The sequence below is a fragment of the Pan paniscus genome, chromosome 1 (genome assembly GCF_029289425.2).
Source record: "Pan paniscus chromosome 1, NHGRI_mPanPan1-v2.0_pri, whole genome shotgun sequence".
In the NCBI taxonomy this organism is placed as follows: domain Eukaryota; kingdom Metazoa; phylum Chordata; class Mammalia; order Primates; family Hominidae; genus Pan; species Pan paniscus.
Genome location: NC_073249.2, coordinates 139,800,725 through 139,820,296, shown reverse-complemented (window position 1 = coordinate 139,820,296; position 19,572 = coordinate 139,800,725). Strand labels below are relative to the sequence as shown.

General features: G+C 43.6%; 1 long non-coding RNA gene across 1 annotated transcript; it reads left to right on the top strand.

Annotated features, from left to right (window-relative positions):
- Positions 1-4,143: 4,143 nt before the first annotated feature.
- Positions 4,144-19,206, top strand: LOC129398612 (uncharacterized). The gene is made up of 2 exons (XR_008626384.2): positions 4,144-4,228; positions 18,138-19,206. It is a non-coding gene; the product is annotated as an uncharacterized LOC129398612 (long non-coding RNA).
- Positions 19,207-19,572: the final 366 nt, after the last annotated feature.

Sequence of the window (19,572 nt, the reverse complement as noted above, 5' to 3'; positions counted from 1 at the left end):
ACCTGCATCACTAACAGGGCGATCGCTATCACAAGGGTAGAAATCAGCTCAGCATTTCCATGTGACTTCTTTTTTTTTTTCCCAGCTAAAAAATAAATCTGTTCTAATAAAAACATTTATACTATATTCTTTATTGTCAGCTAATCCTGCCCAAACTCATTAAATGGCAGTGTGTGGGTTATTTGCTGTCAGTGAAATTATCAAAGGCATTTTTCAGCTGGGGCACCAGGAAAACATATGCTTCAATGCCAACTAAAACAATAATGAGGAAATGTTATGATCAGTCTTGACCAGATGACCCTGCCCATTTTAGATTAGTTCTTAATTTCAGCACAAGGGTCATCCTGTGAATTCTTACAATAAGTCACTGCTCACCACTCACATGAAAAAGATGTGACTTATTAGAAAACTCACTGTACTCATTGCAGTTAATGAGATGTGGAAAGCTTTGTAATTTGATTTGCTGGGCCATATGCTGTAAAGGGATACTGCTGATTTCATTCCTCCGTATTTAATTTAAGCTGTATGCAATACCTTCTTCATATGGCTACTTATATAATAAAAATTAACTTGGGGTATAAAAAATACACCATTGTGGGGTTTATGACTTGGTGTGGTTCAGTTTCAAGTGTTTTGCATGGAAACATCTGTAAGTAATGTGTGCGGGTCTAATTTTAAATCCCGCCAAATATTTTCCATTTAACATTTGGTTTAACTGACAGGCTTGCAGAGGTGGTTTTCAGAATTGTCGGTAACAGATATGTACAGTATTCCCAAGGCCGTAGCCTTTTTTTTTTAAAGGAAGATAGTAATTCAAACTTGTTTTTTTTTTTAATTTTTTTAATGTTTACATTTCAGTAGATACAAATAGCAGTTCAGAATATGGCTACTCCTGTCCCTTGAAGACCCAGCTGCAGTTTAATCTATTACCCCCTAAAAAGAGTTACCTTGGTTTTGACTTTTGCTTCAACATCTGCGAGCTAGGACACCTGAGGCTGATTGGGAAGGTTGACTGTGGGAACGGGACCCTTCAGGACAGGGTCATGCCTCCACAGTGGAGAGACAGGGAGGGAGAGAAGACGGTAGGACTGAGAAGGGGGGCAATGTCCAGGGAGGTCTGAGCCTCCAGAGAGGCTCCGAGAATCCACATTCGGACTATTTTCCTACCGTTTAAAAATAAGTCTCACCTAACTCTTAGGAGAGGCCCAGGCCCCCTGAACTATCCCGATCTGCTCAGAAGCTGAGCTGTAAAACCATAAAACAGAACCTCTCCTTTCTCTACTGGGTAGGATTGCCAGATAAAATAGAAGGCCCCGAGTTAAATGTGAATTTCAGATAGACCACAAATATGTTTTAGTACAAACATATCCCTTGCAATATTTGGGACATACTTATACTAAAAACGTATTTGTGGTTTATCTGAATTCAATCTTAACTGGGCATCTTGTATTTTTACTTGCTAAATCCGGCGACTCTACCGCCGGGGTCGGACGTTGTTTGCTGACTGCATTCTATTCGTGGCCGCGGAGGCCTTATTTCAGGTTGTTTGATTCCGGTGGCTGACAATATGAAACAGCTTGAACAGGCAGGCCGGTGGGCAGAAGCCATAAATAGCCACCTCGGGGGCCCCCCCTGGTCGCTGGGAGCGCCACGCTGCTCTGTTAATAAACATACGCTCGCTGGAGTCCTCATCCTGGGGCTCGCGGAAGCGCTGACTCAGCACCGGGGCAGGGAGGATGCGGGGACCCCCAGAAACATAATTAAACTGTTTCCATGACTGACTTGAAAATAAAATTGTGTGTGGGAAGAGAAACTTGAGGGGGAAGTTAAACAACAAATGGAGAGGTGTGGAGTGAAACCTCAGGGAAACTGTTGGTTTTGCTTCAAGGGAATTGAATTGTGAAACTTGCAGTTGTGAAATTTCACTCGGTTGATTCTTGTGAGAACCGAAGTTTGTTTTAATTGTCAATTAAAGCGAATGGTGCTTGGGTCCCTGGGATCCAGGGAACCTCAGGGCGGTGCTCGCCTCTGCCCGGCAGCGAGAGAGGGACCCGGTGCGGGCCCGATGACAGGGTCGACCGCTGGGGGTCAGGATAAGCTTGCAGAGTGGCCCCGCCGCCGTCCTGAACTTTCTCGGGAGGGGAAGGCGGCTGTGTACAGAACAGCACGCCCTGGGAAGCAAAGGCCTGTCGGAGAAGTTGATGAAAGATGCACCTTAGGTGTCCCCGAGCAGGGCCGCCGGCCTCCCCAGAGGTTTCCTTGGCAGCCCTTATTTGTAAGGCAAATCCAGGCCCGCGCACACGTTGCTCGAATGTCAGGTACTAAATTGCCTTTATGAGAGTCGAGCAGGCTTGCCGATGACAACACTCTGATAACAAAAGAAGTGTGGCCTCGTTGAAGATTTTATGTAAAAGGAAATGATTCATTTGAATTCAGAAGGAGCCTTAAAACAGGGCAGAGACAGCCAAACCCTAGATTTTCTGCCTTATGACTTGTTTCTTAAACTTGTTAAAGAAAAAAGGGGAGAAAATTTAAACAAGAAAAGCTACCCCAAATCGCCAACCAAGGTTTAGATTTTCGTGGGTTGCTATTTTCTTCAGATCAAGGTTGCCTTCTTGTTAACCCGAGACTGCAGCCGCAGAAAATTAGATTCCCCCCACTCAGGGATTAACCACATAGAACAGTTAGGGAATGTGGAGGTCTGGAGAGACTTGAGATCAACGAGTTCGAAACGTTTGAAAGAAAAAAATCTTCAGTGGTTTGAGAGCTTCACTAAGATACTTTAAAAAAAAATCAAAATTGCTCTTATTTAAGAGCTTTGGAGATCCAAATATAAGTCCCTTTTCTTTTGCCAAGAAGGCCCTTATTCATTTTGTGTGTCTTTAATGCTCAAAAGAGATGCTGGGATTCCTAGTCAATTCCTAAACAGGAGTCTGACAACCAACTATATGATTTTTTTTGCAAAGACCTTTTTTTTTCCTTAAAGCTTCAAATTTCTGTTCCTTTTGATGATGATATGTTGAAGAAGGAATCAGTGCCTTTCTCAGTAAGTGAATGACAGAAAGCCCTTATATCTTTCGAGTGGGCCAGCGTTTGGGTGGCAGGGCTGCTTGGATGGGGAGCGATGTGACAGGGCTCTTGGACAAACTGCTCCTTGGCTTAGGGATGGTTTATTCTGAACATTCATTCATTCACTTATTCAACCAGTGTTTATTAAGCATTCACGGCCTCTGTGCAGGGCTAGGTGTGAGGGCTACAATGTCTAATAACACAGAGTCGTGGTCTCACCCTCCAGGAGTTTGCAGTCTGCTGGGGAAGCCAACAACATGAGAAGGTTATTCTGCTCTACTGGAAAAGGCACTGATCTTGTCCTCTCTTTTTCTTCCAGAAGGAAGAAAAAAACCCAGATTGGTCAACACAGTTTTATAAACAAGTGGTACTTTAGCAACAGCAACCAAAGTCCTATTTAATTAGCCAGTGGAAGGTATCCATCTGTGATGGCCAACTGTTTCCTTTTTCCAAGGGGCTCATCTTCTCCTTTGGTGACCCAAAATGCCTTTTACTTTGAGCCACACCCTCTGCCTGAAATCCTGCAGGATAAAATGGGGATGGAGGTAGAAAGCAAGTGGATCACTTGGTACTGTCTGACTTGATAACCAGCTGTTGACTGGCCTGCCATGGCTTCACTACAAGAATGGGGAAACTGTTCTTTTACTTCTGGAAGAAGGAGAAGCCAGAAGTTTATTTAATCTTTTCTAGGCAACTTATTTTATTGCATTTTTAATTTCCTCTCCTGCATTAACATGACCCTTTTCACTGGCTTCCCACGCCTGGTACTTAATTACTTATCATTAGCAATGTACACGGGGGCCTTGCTGCATATTTATAAATGTGATCATTAGTACATGGAAAGACAAAGGCTTCTTTAAGACTGTCATTAGTTATTCTGTTTTCATGGAAATGTTCATTAGGAGAAACTACCCACCTGGTTAAATAATTATAATTAAGAATTGGTAATCTCCTTTGCATTTTTAACTTGATCTTCCGTCTGTTTGTGTGAAGCTAAACAAGCCTTATTTGGCAAGTATTCTTTCATTTTCACAAGAATTGTCAACAAATACGTACTCTTTGTTTTTAACCTATAGGTGCTGACTGATTTGCAGCATGATAAATATAATTTTTGTAATTCAGCAGTTAATCTCCAAACACGTTAACCAGCTGTGGAATGGTGAGTCAGTGAATGGAGTTAAAGGATCTCTGGTTGATTTTATTTTCTGGACTTTAGTCAGTGGTGCAAATTGGACTCCAGGCTCCCAGTCAAACTTTGCAAAGGGTCCCCTTTAACTCTTCGACCACAGAGACACCACGCTGGGTGGCCACTGGCCACTGCTCCTTTGGGTGTGCCAGGCAAGACAAGTGGCAGTTGGATGGCCCGAGTCTTTGTGTGTCAGCATCTGAGTCTTTATGTGTTTGTGATTAGGGGTAACCACAGCAGTGTCATAGCTGTGGCCCTGCCAATGGCTAGGCAAATAGAGTCCACAAGCACTGTTTGAATTGCTAGCAAATGGTCATGCGGCTCGTACGTGGTTACGTGTCAGCTGAGCTGAAACAAACGAGGTGACAAAAACACAATAAAGGAAGCTCGGTTATGCTGCCGCCCACTCCCCTCTGCCCAGACTGGTTCAAGCCGCCACCCTGGACTGATGAGAATATGCCAGGGATAAACCACAACTGTGGGAAACGCTGGGTGGGGGCATAAATATCATCTGTAAACAATTAGGCAGCCACTGCTCATTCAGTGCCGTTTTGAGAAGCTAAGGAAGTCTGCAATCAGTTATATCTCCAATTACCATAAAAATATATTAGCCATTCATTCATTTATTAATGATTCATCAGTTAACCACACATAATGAGCAAATAATTAGCAGTGCTGTACGGTTGCCAAAATTGAAGAAGTGTTGGCATTTTAAAGATGAAAGGTTGAATTTATGCAAAAGTCTGGTGATGATAAAGTTAATATGGAAGATAATTATAAAAGTGGCTGTCCTCTATTACAGGCTGAGGTACCACAAAACTTGCCTAATTGAACTGAAATTAATATTCTTCCAAAGTCTGTGTGTTGCCACACACAAACTGCTGAATTTCTCTTGAAGATCTCCCTTCAGTAAGGTGCACCGCACAATACAAGTTAATAAAATGCCAGACAGCTAGACTGTGTTCTTTGTTTGCTTGGTTCAGGGCCTCGTGGAAAACAATAAATTGCATTCATGTCAGCTGAGGCCCATCCCTTTGCTAATTACCGTTTGGTGCTGAAATGACTTCTGTGAAATTGGGAGCATGAGGAAACATACAGCCATACAAGGGAGGCTTTTCAGAGTTTTGCAGTAAATGTGAGATAGGCCTCAGGCACACAGATGTTAAAACAGCGAATTCCCCCACAGATTACACTAATGGAAACCCTGTCAGGGTAAGTCAAATCCGGGTCTGTGGTCAAAATCTAATTAAGGTTTCTGTACTTAAAAAGAATATGAATGCCTGGGGGTGGCGATGAATGTATAAGAAACTCACTTGTTTGTAAAATTGTTAGCATGAATAGTAAGTACCGTGGGGCTGTTACCTGCAATGTAACACCTGTTTTCTGAGGCTTTGCTGAATGTCTCAGGATGGGTTATTTCAGAGGTCAGCAAACTAGGCTCAGGCCATGGCAGCCTCCCATCTTTGGGGCCTGGTGCAAGGCATGGTTTGAGGTCACAGATGCAAATGGATCCCTTAGAAGTTGCCCTGGAATCCCAAAGGATGCTTTACTTTGCCACATGAAAACCACCCCAGATGATCCTGCCCAACTGCCTGGCGCCACTGAGGAAATAGTTCTTGCCGAGGGTGTTGGACTGGCCAAATCTCCCCTACTGGGGAAACAAAGGGTCGTCTGCTCCCGGCTCGCCCTCAAGCCTGTCGGGACTGCCTCCTGGAACAGCTGCAGCGTGCAGGCGCAGCCCTGCTTCTAATAGAGGAAATGAATTTATAATGCTGCAGTCTCTTCATTTTCACCCAGCACAAATTTCCCCTTAAATACTTAAAAACAACACCCAGAGCTGGATATACCTTAAATTTCCAATAAATGAAACCTTAATCCAGTCTGTTGCTGAGTCTGAGCTGTTATTAAAGAAATAAATTTGAAACAGCAAGTGGTTTGAGAATTTTTGAATTTAATTATTTAAATCTACTTAGGGCAACTCTCACGCGCTATTTCAGTTTCCCATGGAGAACATGAATTCTGGGAAAGGTATCCCACGCAGGGCCCTGGAAATATTAACTTTCATGTACAACTGTGGGCTCAGCCATAGACAGACTGTGCCACCCTCCTCCCCGGAAGAGCAGAAGAAAGAAACTCAGATTTCTTTTTCTGTATGATCCAGCCAAGGGATACAGGATATATTTTTCAAAGAACGAGGGAAGCCAAGTCCTCTTCTTTCAAGTTCTGCGGGCCTCTTCAGATGCACTGTTTACATGGAGTTCGTTTGAAGCTCTTTGGAGAGCGGCAGTTCATACAGTCATTCACTGAGCAACGTTAGGGAGCAAAAGGTAAAGAGAAAGTGTAACCTGTATGATTTAAGTGGCCGACAGCTAATTTAGGGTGTACTCTGGCCTCGTGAGTGTCTGGAGCCTGATTTTTGACATTTGTGAAAATGGACCATCTGCTGTGACTGTCCCAAGGGTGATAGCACCAGGCTTGGGCTGGAGCCCCTGAGACTTTTGGTGCCACTTCAGTCTTCAGGCTTGGAGAGAGTCTGCTTTCATGATTAGAGACAGATGACACCCTGGCCTTAGTTCTGAGAGCGCAGGATACCTTCCAGATATTAGCAATTGAGATTTTTAATGGCATCCACATTGGGATGTGGGCGGGGTAGAAGGTGAACAATTTAGGCACACACTCGTAAGTGTCTCCTTCCCCAGTTCACCGGGACTTTGCTATGGCACAAGATGGCTTTGTTTTGGACCCTGTACAAGTTGGTTAAATTACCAGATACCTGTGAAGCATCTCACTAGAGCATGATCTCACCAACACAGTGAGACCCCAAGACCTGAGTCAGAGAGATGCTCAATATCCAATTTGTTTCTCTTTTGTGCTAGCCATTTGATAGTAGTTGGGACCTCAGAGCCGCCAAGTGGAACTTTCCCACACCCAACCCAGACTACCAAGAGGATATTGACTTGGAGTGATTTCTAGATCCAGAGTTCTATTTTTCCTTCCAATATAAAAATCTTCATAGAAGCCAAAAGTCTTTAAGAAAAGAGCAGCTCTTAGTGTGGGGCCCGTCTCAGCCTGTACCTTGTACCCAGTAAATGCAAAGGGCTGTGGAAATTGCACACAATTCACAGTGTTCAGAGGATGAGTGAATGTTTTACCATCTCAAAGAGGAGATTATGGGGTTCCACAGGAAATAAGGTCCAGTGGCTAGCAATGCCTCAGAAGTCAAGAGTTTTGGGGTTTATGTTTTTTAATAATGGTAGCAGAGACTTATAGGTAATGCTGGGTATTTAATTTAAAAAATCTATAAATATTTATGGAATAAAACTTCTTTCCAGGTGCAGTTTTGGGCTCTAAGACTTCAGAGAGAAAAAGTCATGGTTCCTGCTCTTGGGAGGCTCTCATTGTGTCTGGGGGAGCAGGCAGGCACCCAACAGCCTGAATCAAACTCCATGTAGCCAAATTTCTACATCATTACAATGCTTAGCATGTAGGAACCCAATAAATGTTTGTTGAATGAATGGATCTGTTAAAAAGGGAGTGTCACGCTTTCTCTCTTTCTAAGGAGTTATTGTGTGAATTAGAGGGTTAACATTTATAACACCTTTTATGCCCCTACATGCTATATAAGTACAAGTTATTAAATATCATAATAAACTAGGGTCCTAGGCAGTCAATTACATTTTCTTCTGAAGTTAGTGACATTTAGATTCTTTTGTTGGGCAGATGGTGTAATATTGCACCTGTTGGAAGAGTAGGCATTTTGGGAAGGGACCTTAATTCAGAACTATTTATAATATAGCAAAGCTCTGGCTTCTTAATAAGTGTATTTGTATTGTTTCTCAAGGAGGTAACATAGCTGAACAGTCCGACTCTTTGAATTGGAACTTCTGAAATTGGAAGACCATTATTTCTTAAAACTCTATTTACTCTACATTTTCTCTTCACTTTCTTCACTTCTGATTTTCTTTTGCACTCTCTGGATTGGCTTTTAATACCCAATTTGTTTCCAGCCTTCTCTCTCCTCCACATGTCTCTCTGCTCCTCATTCCTCTCTCTTCGCTGTCTCCCTCCATCTTCCTTCCTTTCCCTCTCCTGCCAAGACATTCCATTTCTCCGGAATGCCCCTCAAGCCACTTTCGAGTCCAACTAAACTATGGTCTGTTGGGAAGTCCAGAGCTGCTGTTTCTGCTTGGATGTCTAAGCTTTCCATAAGCCACCCACCTCCTAGTCTACTTCTGGGCAAGAAACACTGCAGCGGCCAGGCCGACTTCATCATTGCTCTGCAAATACCATGTTTGTTGGGCCTTTGCTCTTGTTAATATCTCATCTGGAAGCTGTCTTCTTCTGTTACACCTTTCTAAAGTCCATGTATCAATTGACTGTCTGCTCTTTGAAATTGCTCTTATTTACTTCCTTGATCTTTACCTCTTCTAAGCTCCCAGTGCCCACAGTTTAGCAACCCCTTTTGTTGCATCTCATAATTTAGTAGCTTCTCATATAGGCCCCAGGCTTCTTCTATCTAGAAGCTACAGTGTTCCTTATTATGTGCCAGGCTCTGATTAACGTGTATTGCATTATTATTTCATTTAATCTCCATGACAACCCTATGAGGTAGACATTTTTGTCATTTCCATTTTACAGATCAGGAAACTAAGGCCCAGAGAATATGACTGACTTGCCCAAGGTCATAAAGTTAGTAAGAGCTAGAGCTAGGTTCTATGGAAGTCACTATTTGCTACCACCCAGATCCCCCTTCAGGATTGAAGCCTTACTCCTCCAACTGCTGAGAGTACCATTGGCTGACAGCCCTCAGCTGTCTCCCTCTCTGCTCATTGCCCTCTATGTAAGTGAGCCTCTTCACTCAAGGTAATAACCCCTTTCCTGGGTTAGCCTGTGTCCAAAACCTTATATTGCAGGGCTATAAAGGTCTCTCCACCTCACCACAACTTCAGAAAACTCCTAAGTGCAAATCAGCTTCTGAGCTCTCTGTGAGGTTAACTGATGCCTTCTTTGTGACTGTATCACAGCCCAACTGCTCCCTTGACCCAGTCCTGTTTCTTTCCCTGTGCTTTCACTTCTATGAATGGTGATTTCCAAGGGCAGGCACTGATAAACTTCCTATGCAAATCCCTGATTCAAAGTCTGCTTCTCAAGGAACCCAACCTAAACAGTTGGTACAAGGAGTGGTCCGAGAAAGGCAATGCTAAGATGGGATTCTGGAGCTAGATCACCTGCTGGCTACTGATAGTGAGGACCTCATCTCTGGGAGCAGGAGTGGGTGGAGCAGAGTAGATCCTGGCACAGGGTTGCAGTGATGATGTGGAATGGTATGCTGGTGAAAGGGGATGCACTAGTAGGTGAATGTACCAGGCACTGGAGAAATACGGGGAAATAGTAATGATAAGAGCAATGACAACGGTTGGATATTACTGGAGGCAATTAATGCATTGGATAAGAAGGCAATTCATAAGCAATTAGTATGTAAACCACAGGGCGTCACTACTGGATATCAAGTAAGTCTCATATCCTGTAGTTAGAAGCCAGAAAAAGTTGATATCAGGGCTAGGACTTAAACATAAGATTGAGAGAATTCCTGGGAAGGTTGAATTCTCAACCTAGGCATGTGCGCTGTGCCAGGCAAGGTTCTGATTGGGAAAGAACAAGCCCTTGAGATATTAGATGGTGACATCTGACTTGATGCACTTAAATATCTTGAGTCTCCAGATTCCCTTAAACTCTCTGGGCCTGCAGAAGTGGCCTACTCCTGTCTGCTAAAGGCTAGCATTACTCCTCTCTTGCTTGAAGAATTTGCAGGGGCCTCTGCCTTAGAAGACAAATGTGTCCTTCCCACTTTAAGATCTTCCCCCACGGTCCCTTTCTTGGCAGCCAGACTAATAAATAGGGTTAAATCACAGCATTGCCTGGCTGGGGAAGTGCTGGGCCCACTAGCAAAGGAAAGGTACTGCAGGAACTGCAGGATGTAGCTAACAGGCACTGGCAGAATATCAAACATTATTTAAGGACTGGGTTCTGAGAGTACTGGATCAAGGTAGATGGAATGTAAAGTTATATAAGGGAAAATTTATCAATATGGGATCACTCTCTTGGGCTACAGGATTTAGCATCTGGCAAAGATCCTGGGATCCTGCTAATGTACTGCTAGGATGGCTCTCAGAAGCTTGGAGAAAGTAAGAGCTCACATAAAAGGAAGTAGAAATGAATTACTGTGACAGTTGGTGGGAGAAAGGACAAAAAAGCTCAGAGAAATGGGCATGGCAGGATGGGCCAGAAAACCCACCAAATGACTATGTTCAGTGAGACGGTTCAAAGCAGAGGTTACACACATTTTGAAAAGCAACTCTTGGTATGCTTTGGGACTGTACCTGTTAGTCATCCAATGGTGATGAAGCCAGAACTGCCCATCATGAACTTCTTACTGTCAGACCAAATACATTATAAGGTTGGTGGGTGACCAGAAGTAATTCTTATAAGACAAAAAGGGTACATGTGGGACTGGACACGAGCAGGGCCAGAGGTCAGCAGTAAGTTGCAGGATCCAGTGGCTCAGACTGCCAAGTTTTCATCCACCACCATCACATTACCTCTGCCTCAGTGCACACCTGTGGCCACATGGGGGTCCCTTATGGCCAGCTGATGGAACATGTGAAAGGTTGAGCTTGGTTTATGAGAAGGTTGGCTTGGTATGTGGGTACAAGCTGAAAATGAACTGCTGCTGCACTTTAGCCCTACTCAGGGTGACCTTGAAGTCACTAATTAGTAGAAATCATCCCAATGGGCATAGCTTTAAGTGGTGTACCTGCTCATCCACTTTGTGTGGAAAGAGAATATGTCTAAGCTCATGGGCAGTGGAAAATGGCTTAGTCAAATGGTCAGAGGACTGGAAGGAAAAAGACAAGGGGATTTAGGGAACGGGTACACATACAGGAGTGGGCATGAAGTGTGAAGAGTTTTGTATCACATGTTAACTAACACCCACCAGAAAGCATTGAACACAAAGATAGAATGACCAGGCCAGTTGACGTAAGCCAGCCTCTGCCATGGGTCACAGCAGTGCTGGCACAATGGGTGCATAAGCAGAGTAGCCAGAGTGGTAGGGTTGGAGGTGATATATGGGTCCACAGCATGGCTCATACTCACCAAATTAATATAGTTCTTGCTGCTGCTCAATGTCTGATTGTGAGCAGCAGAGAACAATTACCAACATGATACTATCTTTTGAGGTCAAAAAGAAGCCACTTGGTGGCAAATTAGCTACACGGCTAGAAGGAGCACCGATTCATTTTAACTTGAAAAAATGATATTTCACAATGGGATTGCCTTTCCCTGCTGCAGAGCCTCAGCCTGCGCCACCATCTAAGAGCTTAGAGTATTTGATATATCAATAGGGATCCCACATCACATTGTATCATACCACAGGACTCACTTTATGGCAAAGGGGGTGCACCAGAAGAAATACAGCCAATGATCCTATCTCATATAGCACCACATAGAAGAATCTGGTCTGCTGGAGTGAATGGCCTGTTGAAGGCACAGTGGAGGGACCAGCTTGAAGATGGTATCTGCAAGGATCAGGCACTATTCTCCAGGATGCAGTGTACACTTTAAATCAATGACCATTACCTGGAGCTGTTTGCCAATAGGCGGAACACATGAGTTCAGGAACCAAGGAGTGAAAGTCACTGTGGCTCTGCTTACCATCACTCCTGGTAACACACTTGGGGAATTTATACTTTCCTTTCCTACAATTCTAGGTTTTGCAGGCTTAGAGGTCTTGGCTTCCAAAGGGAGAAAGCTTCCACCAGGGGACACAGCAGGGTCCCATTGAACTCTAAGCTATGGTTACTGGTGGGGCACTTCAGATTCCATGTGCTGAGGAACCACCCTCTTAGCAGCACTATTTGATCCTGATCAAGAAGAGGAGGGCTGCTCTTACACAATGGAAGCAGGAAGACCTATTTTTACCACCCAGATGAGCCATTTGGATGTTCTCTTTGGATGGTCCCTTGCCCAGTTTTTGAAGGTAAATGGACAAATGCTGCAACCATGGCCTGAGAAGAGGCTGAGAGTCTCAGATCCCTCAAGGATGAGGGTCTGGGTCACTCCACCAGTTAAGGCGCACAGACAAAAGAGATGCCAGCTGAGGGTGAAGAGAATCTAAAATTTTTATTAGAAGAGAGAGACAATGATATCTATTGCAATATTGAGACCAGCAGATGTAGTTTGCCCCAGCCACAGTAGTAGGGGCTGTGTCTGCACAGCTGGAGCTGGTGGGGATATATATTGCTACTCTTAGTGACTCAAGTTCCTTACCTTCCAGTCTACACAATGATTTGGTTCAAAAATAGGCCTCCCATTTCTGATATACCACATTAGATGTGTTGGATGGTAGTTACCATTTTTCCACAGCCTTTTCATATTGTTTGAAGACGATTTTTCATCCAGTGAACATTTATTAAGCATCTACTGTGTGACAGGCTTTGTGCTTGGTACAGGGAATATGAAAATGACAAAGAGAAATAAGAAATAGCCCTTGCCCTTAAGGGCCTTGCGGTCAAGTGGAGCAAAAGATAATTAACTACTGTAAACATTATGGTGAATGCAGTGGTAGAGCTGAGCATAGAGGAGTGATGCCTTATGTAGTTGGAGAAGGATGGTAAAGGCAAGTTTCTAGGAGGAGTTGATACCTGAGCTTAGCCTTGCAGAATAAAAAAAGAGCTCAAGATATGGCAGGAGAATATTCTAGGCAGAGCAAAGGTACAGGATGAAAAATGGCATGGATGAGTGTTTCTGTAGCATAGAGGACAAGGTCAGAGATACTGAAGGGTCAGGTAATGAAGGCTCTTATAGCCCATGCTAATGAGCATAAACTTCACTGTGTGGATGATGTGGAGCCATTGACAGATGTTCAGTGGGGAGTGTGGTTCTCGAGTGTCCTTCAGTCTATTTTCTTCAGCTTCCTGCTTGCAGTCACCTCTGCTTGAGTGTCTTTTAGTCATTGTCTGTGGCATCTTACAAAAGCCCTACCTGAAGCATGTGGGGATGACGTGTTTACACTAACAGCAAATCTCAGTTCTGGCAGATAGCAAGCAAATCTGGCTGCTGAAAAGACATCCTTAAGGTCACTACCTATTGGTAGGGTCTTCAGCATCAGAGTTGCTGATGCCTTTTCAGCTTTTCTATATTGCTGAAAATTGCCCCTTTTCCCGCAAGTTATTTAAAATGGCAGTGCTCAAAGGCACAGCAGGGGAAGTCGGTGACTGATTATGGGCCCAGAGCTCCCAAAGAACACTGGTTTTTTGACATCGTCATCCAGAAGCTCCTGCACTTTGATAGTGCTCTGAAAGGCCTCATGTTGGCATGAGCTACTTTGCTAAGTCATTAACATTCACTGATGATAGTTCTGAAGACAGAGACTCCATACAAGATCGTCACATCATCCTAGCCACAAAACCTGAGATGTCAGCATCCCAAGGGAGCTTAAAGCAGGCAATGAACTCTGATGATCAGACAATATGTTATCTAGTGATGACCTGAGGGGCATGGAAGGAAAAACAGTCAGGAAAGACCATTATGTATTAGGAGACAAGGAGACTTGGTAGCTATTTCCGCAATAAGCTCCTGACCAAGTTAAAGGTCAACATTGAATCACAGGGTGAATCCAGTATTCCCTGTAGATGAACTTAAATATGAGGTAGAAACCTTTGGTTTCTTGGTTGTTTTCTTTGCTAATAACCATACAGAACACATATTGGTTGGTTAGAATAATCGGCAATGAATTTGAGAACTACAGCCAGTCTACTGGGATAGAAACCATGTTTGTTTGCAGAAATGTGATATTTTTGAAAAATTATAATGTCAGCAGGATGTCCTACTTGGGCAACTGTTCTAAATTAGAGATCCATAAAAATCTCTAAAAACGGAACCATTTGTATCCCGGGTTAGTACTTGGTCTTCCCTCATTTCCCATCTAGTCCACATAGACATAAATGCCAGATGTTGTTCCAGCATAGCCCAAGGTGTCAACCTACATACTGCACACAGAGACTCAGAGTGAGGCTTTGCTACTGAAAATCAAGTTTGAAACCAGACATCATAATTGATGATACAGAGTGCCCTTTAGACATTTGATAAAAGCTTAATGTAGCAAAGACTGTATATGACAACAACAAAAGGTGAATGCTACAACCAAAATTGTGGGGCCAGCCTTTTGTGAGTAGTTTTTGTGAGCAAAACACCTGGTATAGATTGAATGTGAGAAAAGCTTTTAAAAGTTTTTTTTTAAACCTATTAAAGCAACTGTTAAATTTAATTTAAATGTTTTAGATCTGCATAAAATGGTCATATTTCCAAATGGATGGAAGAACTGAGGATTGATAGTCCTCTAGGAGTTTCTAGTTTTCTAACCATGTCTCTTTCCCCTCCTTCAATCAATTGCTCCTCCCCTTCCTTCTCCTGTCGCTAAAGCTCCTTTCAGTCGCTAGTAAGTTGAATTCTTTAAGCCCAGTATAGTTTTCATCCTGTTTCCATTAGAAGCCCAGAGGTTCCCACAGTGTTTCACTTGGTTGCTCTGCCTAGAAGAGACTGAAGTATAGACATCAACTGCCATTGATTCTTGTTGAGCTGGGCTGAAAGATTGACTGAAAGGGAAGTGAGTGATGCTTGGTTCCCAAAAGACAATAGAGAGAGTAGAAGAAGCAAGCTTTCTTGGTGGAGAGAAGGACTGTTTCAAGGAAGTGATAACATTGGATCCAAATGGACTTTCTAGCCCCAAATTTGATGTGTCAGTTTCATCCATTTTTGAGTCATTGAAACCGAGATAAAGATGTGAAGTTTCTAGACCCAATTGTTATTAACTTTAGGACCTGGGTTTCCTTACCTGAAGCATGGAGGGATGATACAATGATCTCCAAGTTTCCTTTCAACTTGAAAATTTTATGAAAAAGAATCACATATGGCCCCCCGGCTGGTTATATTGCTACTGTTATGTTTTCTTTAAACCAAGTCTCAAATCCATTCAATATGAGGTAGATTAGTAATGGGAACCAGAAACTCGGGAGAGGCCACCCTCATATACAGGGAATTTACTGTCTTGCCCTTTGTGTTTGTGTTTATTTTTACTGACTCCTTGGTGACGGTCGATTCTAGGGAAGTAACATTGATATAAATCCAAGTGGAGGGAGAAGTTTTCTCCTTCATGTCCCCTTCCCAAACAACCTAGCTTAGTTCATCAGCTTCTGTTGACATTATTTATAAATGCTAATGAACTCATAAGTGCTAATTAATAACTCCATGTGCTGCTATTTACTAGCAAATATAGGAATCCAGGTGCAGTATAGACCTGTCCCCAAATACAGTACATTTCTTCATCTCTGAGCCAAGTAGCATGTCTGGGATGACTCTGTTCCAATACTGCCGAAGTCAGTGCCATACACACTTAAAAAATACACCCAGGAGCTACACTTAAACTCTCACAACAGCATCATCTTCTTATTACCCACTTAGATAAGAAACCAGGGTCAAGTCCAGCTGTATTAGTCAGGGTTCTCCAGAGAAACAGAACCAATAGGATATATATATATATAGCTCTATAGAATGAGATTTGTTATGAGGCTGAGAAGTCCCGCAATCTGCTGTCTGCAAGCTGGAGGCACAAGAAAGCTGGTGGTGCAGTTCCATTCCAAACCCAAAAGCCTGAAAACTGGGGGAGCCAATGATGTAAGTCCTGGTTCAAGTCTGAAGGCCTAAACACCAGGAGTTCCAATGTCCAAGCTCAGGAGAATGTGGATGTCACAGCTCAAGCAGAACAAGGGAATTCACCATTCTGCCTTTTTGTTGATCTGATCACCCAACAGATTGAATGATGTGCCCACCTGTGTTGGTAAGGTGGTGAGGGAGTGAGGGAGTTTTTTTGTTTTGTTTTGTTTTTTTCAGACAGGGTCTGGCTCTGTTGCCCAGGCTGGAGTGCAGTAGTGCAGTCACAGCTCACTGCAGCCCTGAACCCCTGGGCTCAAAGAATCGTCCCACCACAGCTTCCCAAGTAGTTGGGAATACCAACGTCTGCCACTACGCTCAAGCAAATTTATTTTATTTTCTGTAGACATGGGGTCTTTGTATATTGCTCAGGCTTGTCTTAAACTTCTGGCCTCAAGCAATCTTCCCCCCTTGGCCTCCTAAAATGCTGGGATTATAGGCATGAGCCACCACCCTCAACCTGGGAGCACTTCTTTACTCAGCCTACCAATTTAAATGCTATGCTCTTCCAGAAACACACAGATAAGCCCAGAGATAATGTTTTCCCAGCCACCTGGGCATCCCTTAGGCCAATCAAGTTGACACATTTGGTTAACCATCACACGAGCAAATGGCAAGATTAGGTTGGACTCCCGATCTTGAGAATGGAATGCTCCAAGTCAGTGAACTCACCCCAGCCTGATCTGGAGCATATCAAGGCATTGTCTCCTTGCTACAGAGTGGGACAGGAATCCCATAGGGGCAGTATGGAATGCTCTGCAAGGTTGGACTAAAGAAGGTCTGTGGGGCTTTAAGGGGCACTGGATGCCAGTGCCTTTGCTCTCTTATGGGTGTAGCTGCCTCTGTCTCCTCCAATGGCTGGTAATCTCTGGAAAGCCAGGAGCTCAGTCTGTCAGGAGCCAAGCCTCCCTACATATGTGCCATATTGATATTGCTGATGGGTGTGTGGACTTGTGGTCTTCTTTGGGAGACCTTGAACTTTCTTCAGCAAACAAAGAGATGAGGCCAGACCTTGGTTCTAGTGATCATATTACCTGGAGTTTATCAAACACGTATGATGTACCACTTACTATGTACCAATTTAGCATCAAATTCCCAAAACAGTGCTATTTTGTAGTTATTATTTATCACTGTTCCATTTGAGCATTTTGTAAACTGAGACAGAAGGATAATGTAACTTGGCCAAGGTCATACAGCTGGTGAGTAGCAAAGCTGGGGTTTGAACTGCCTGGTCACCCTGAATGAAGCCCCTGTCTAGCCCACCGCCTTGGGTGCAGCTCCCAGTGTGACTGCAGACTCCAGCAATGGAGGCCTGTCCCTGCACAGGTGGCTCTGTGCTGTCGGCAGCCCTGCTCCCTGGGCGTCTTCCTTCCTCTCTCTTTCCAGGACCTGTTTTCTCTCCAGATTGAGGAATTGGATCCAATTCCCTTTCCCAGCTGCAATTTGCCTCTGAGCCCCCAGAACCCCTCCTGAATTGGAATCGCCCTTTCCCCCAGCAGCGCTCTCCAGCCCTCTCCTTTCCTCTCAGGGCCCAGCTCCATCCCTTAAAAGCACTGTCTGGGCTACATTTTAAAAGTCACTGTTAAATAAACTTAGGACCGACCCCCTCAGAGAGAGAGCCGTGGTTACAGGGGAGCAGAGCTGAAGGCAAACACTTGTATCCTTGTATTAGACCCAGGCTGGGGAGCAGCACAAGCTATTTCTTTTGGATGTGCCTCCTAGGAGTGGAGGAACTTTTCTTTGTAAAGAAAGAGAGGATCTTTATAAACCTTGGACTTTTTTCAAGGAGGCTTTATGGGTGGCAAGGATAAAGCTATAGAGGCAGGAAAAAGAGTTGCTAACTATATGCCAGTACAGCATACTTTTTAAGGGTGGGGTGTGGGAGGAGGTGGGGAGCTTCCCCTCAGCCGCTCTTTCCCTGGATGCAATGAACTCATGGTCCTTTGACACCTCTGCCACCACTCCATGGGACAGCCTGACCCCCTCCATCTCTGCTCCTCACACTGGGTGGTGCTGGAGGGAGAGGGACCTGTGGCTGTGTCTGCCAGTCCCAAATGCCAGCAGCTGCACAGTCCTGCTATAATTGCTAATATCTGTTTCTTCTCCTTTCCAGGCCTTGGAAAGTGTTCCAGAAATGGACTTTTTGCAGTATGATGACCTGCAAAAGCAGCCCTTCCATTTACATTTCAAACTCCAAGTCAGCCGTGTCAAAGTTTGAACCAGGACTGTGGAGGATAATGGGTCAGATGCAATTAGCAGCCCAGAGAACCGCACGTTGCAGTCTGATTTATTTTTTTGCCCATCAGATTCCAAGAATCCTAGTGCTTAAAAGCAACTAAACAATCGCTCTATTGTACTGAAATAAAGCCCGGTTAATTCAGAAATCAATTGCACCACCAGGTGGGGCACACTCTGGCCCCAAACAGATGGGGTTGAAAACTCCCCCCAAAATGCAGTCTTGTTAAATTAAAAACTTGATCCAGGAGTGGAACAAATAGGGAGCCATGAATGGAATGGAGTCAGGTCCACTCAGGCGGATTCTTTCTTCTCCCACTCCTTTTCCTTTAAAAAAGAAAAATTCCCCATTTCACTTTCATCAGTGTTAGCATCTATGCAGAAACGCAGCCATCCACCCTTTGCAGTTGAATGTGTTACTTTAATTAGTCTGAAAATTAAAGGGCAACTCTGGGCCAATGTGAATGATTATGAAAATACATGTGCATCCCATGCAATCTTCTCATTTAATTAATAGTCTTGTAAACTATATGGCTCACTTTAAGTCAGTCAAGAGGTATAACAACTCCATTTTAAATATCCACTTAATACTTAACAGGATGTAAGGAACACACTATAGCATACGGTCCCTTCTCAAGTTTCACTGTCTGAAATTTTTCAAAGCTGACCCAAGTCAACCCGAAAAATGTTTAACACCCTGGGCTTGAACACAAGAAACTCTGTGATGAACAGACATTCAATTACATTTTTTAAAAGTGAGAAGCATTTTTGTAAAATAGCGACTCTGGAAACTAATTGGCAGCCGCAAAACTTGTGAGCAAAGGCCAAATCTTGTGGGGAACTTTTACTACAGTAACACGACTCAAAGAAAATGTGAATAAAAGGCATCTTTGTTTCCCAGTCAAATTAGCTGATTAAGAAATAAAACATCTTAACATGTTTTTAAATGTAGAATTAATTATTTATATGAGAAAAATTAATGCCTGGTTATGTGAATTCTACTCTGTGTGTGAATTGAATGGGGCAGAAAGAGTAATCCGTGTGGATCCATGTCTTAGGTCATTAAGCAAAACTAAATATTAAGAGCTCCGGTTATGGAAAAAAAATCACATTCAGGTCACATGTTGTGCTCCCCATTTTGATTTTCAAAGTCCAGATTAGTTATGGTCTACATTGAAAATGTGATTCAGAACAAGGAAACTGCTTTGTATTGGCTGAGTACTGACAGTTGAGTGGAAGAAGAAAACACACAGCTATACAAAGAGCACAGCCAACTCCTTGGAGGGAACACAGGCCTTTTGCTCCAAAGGAAC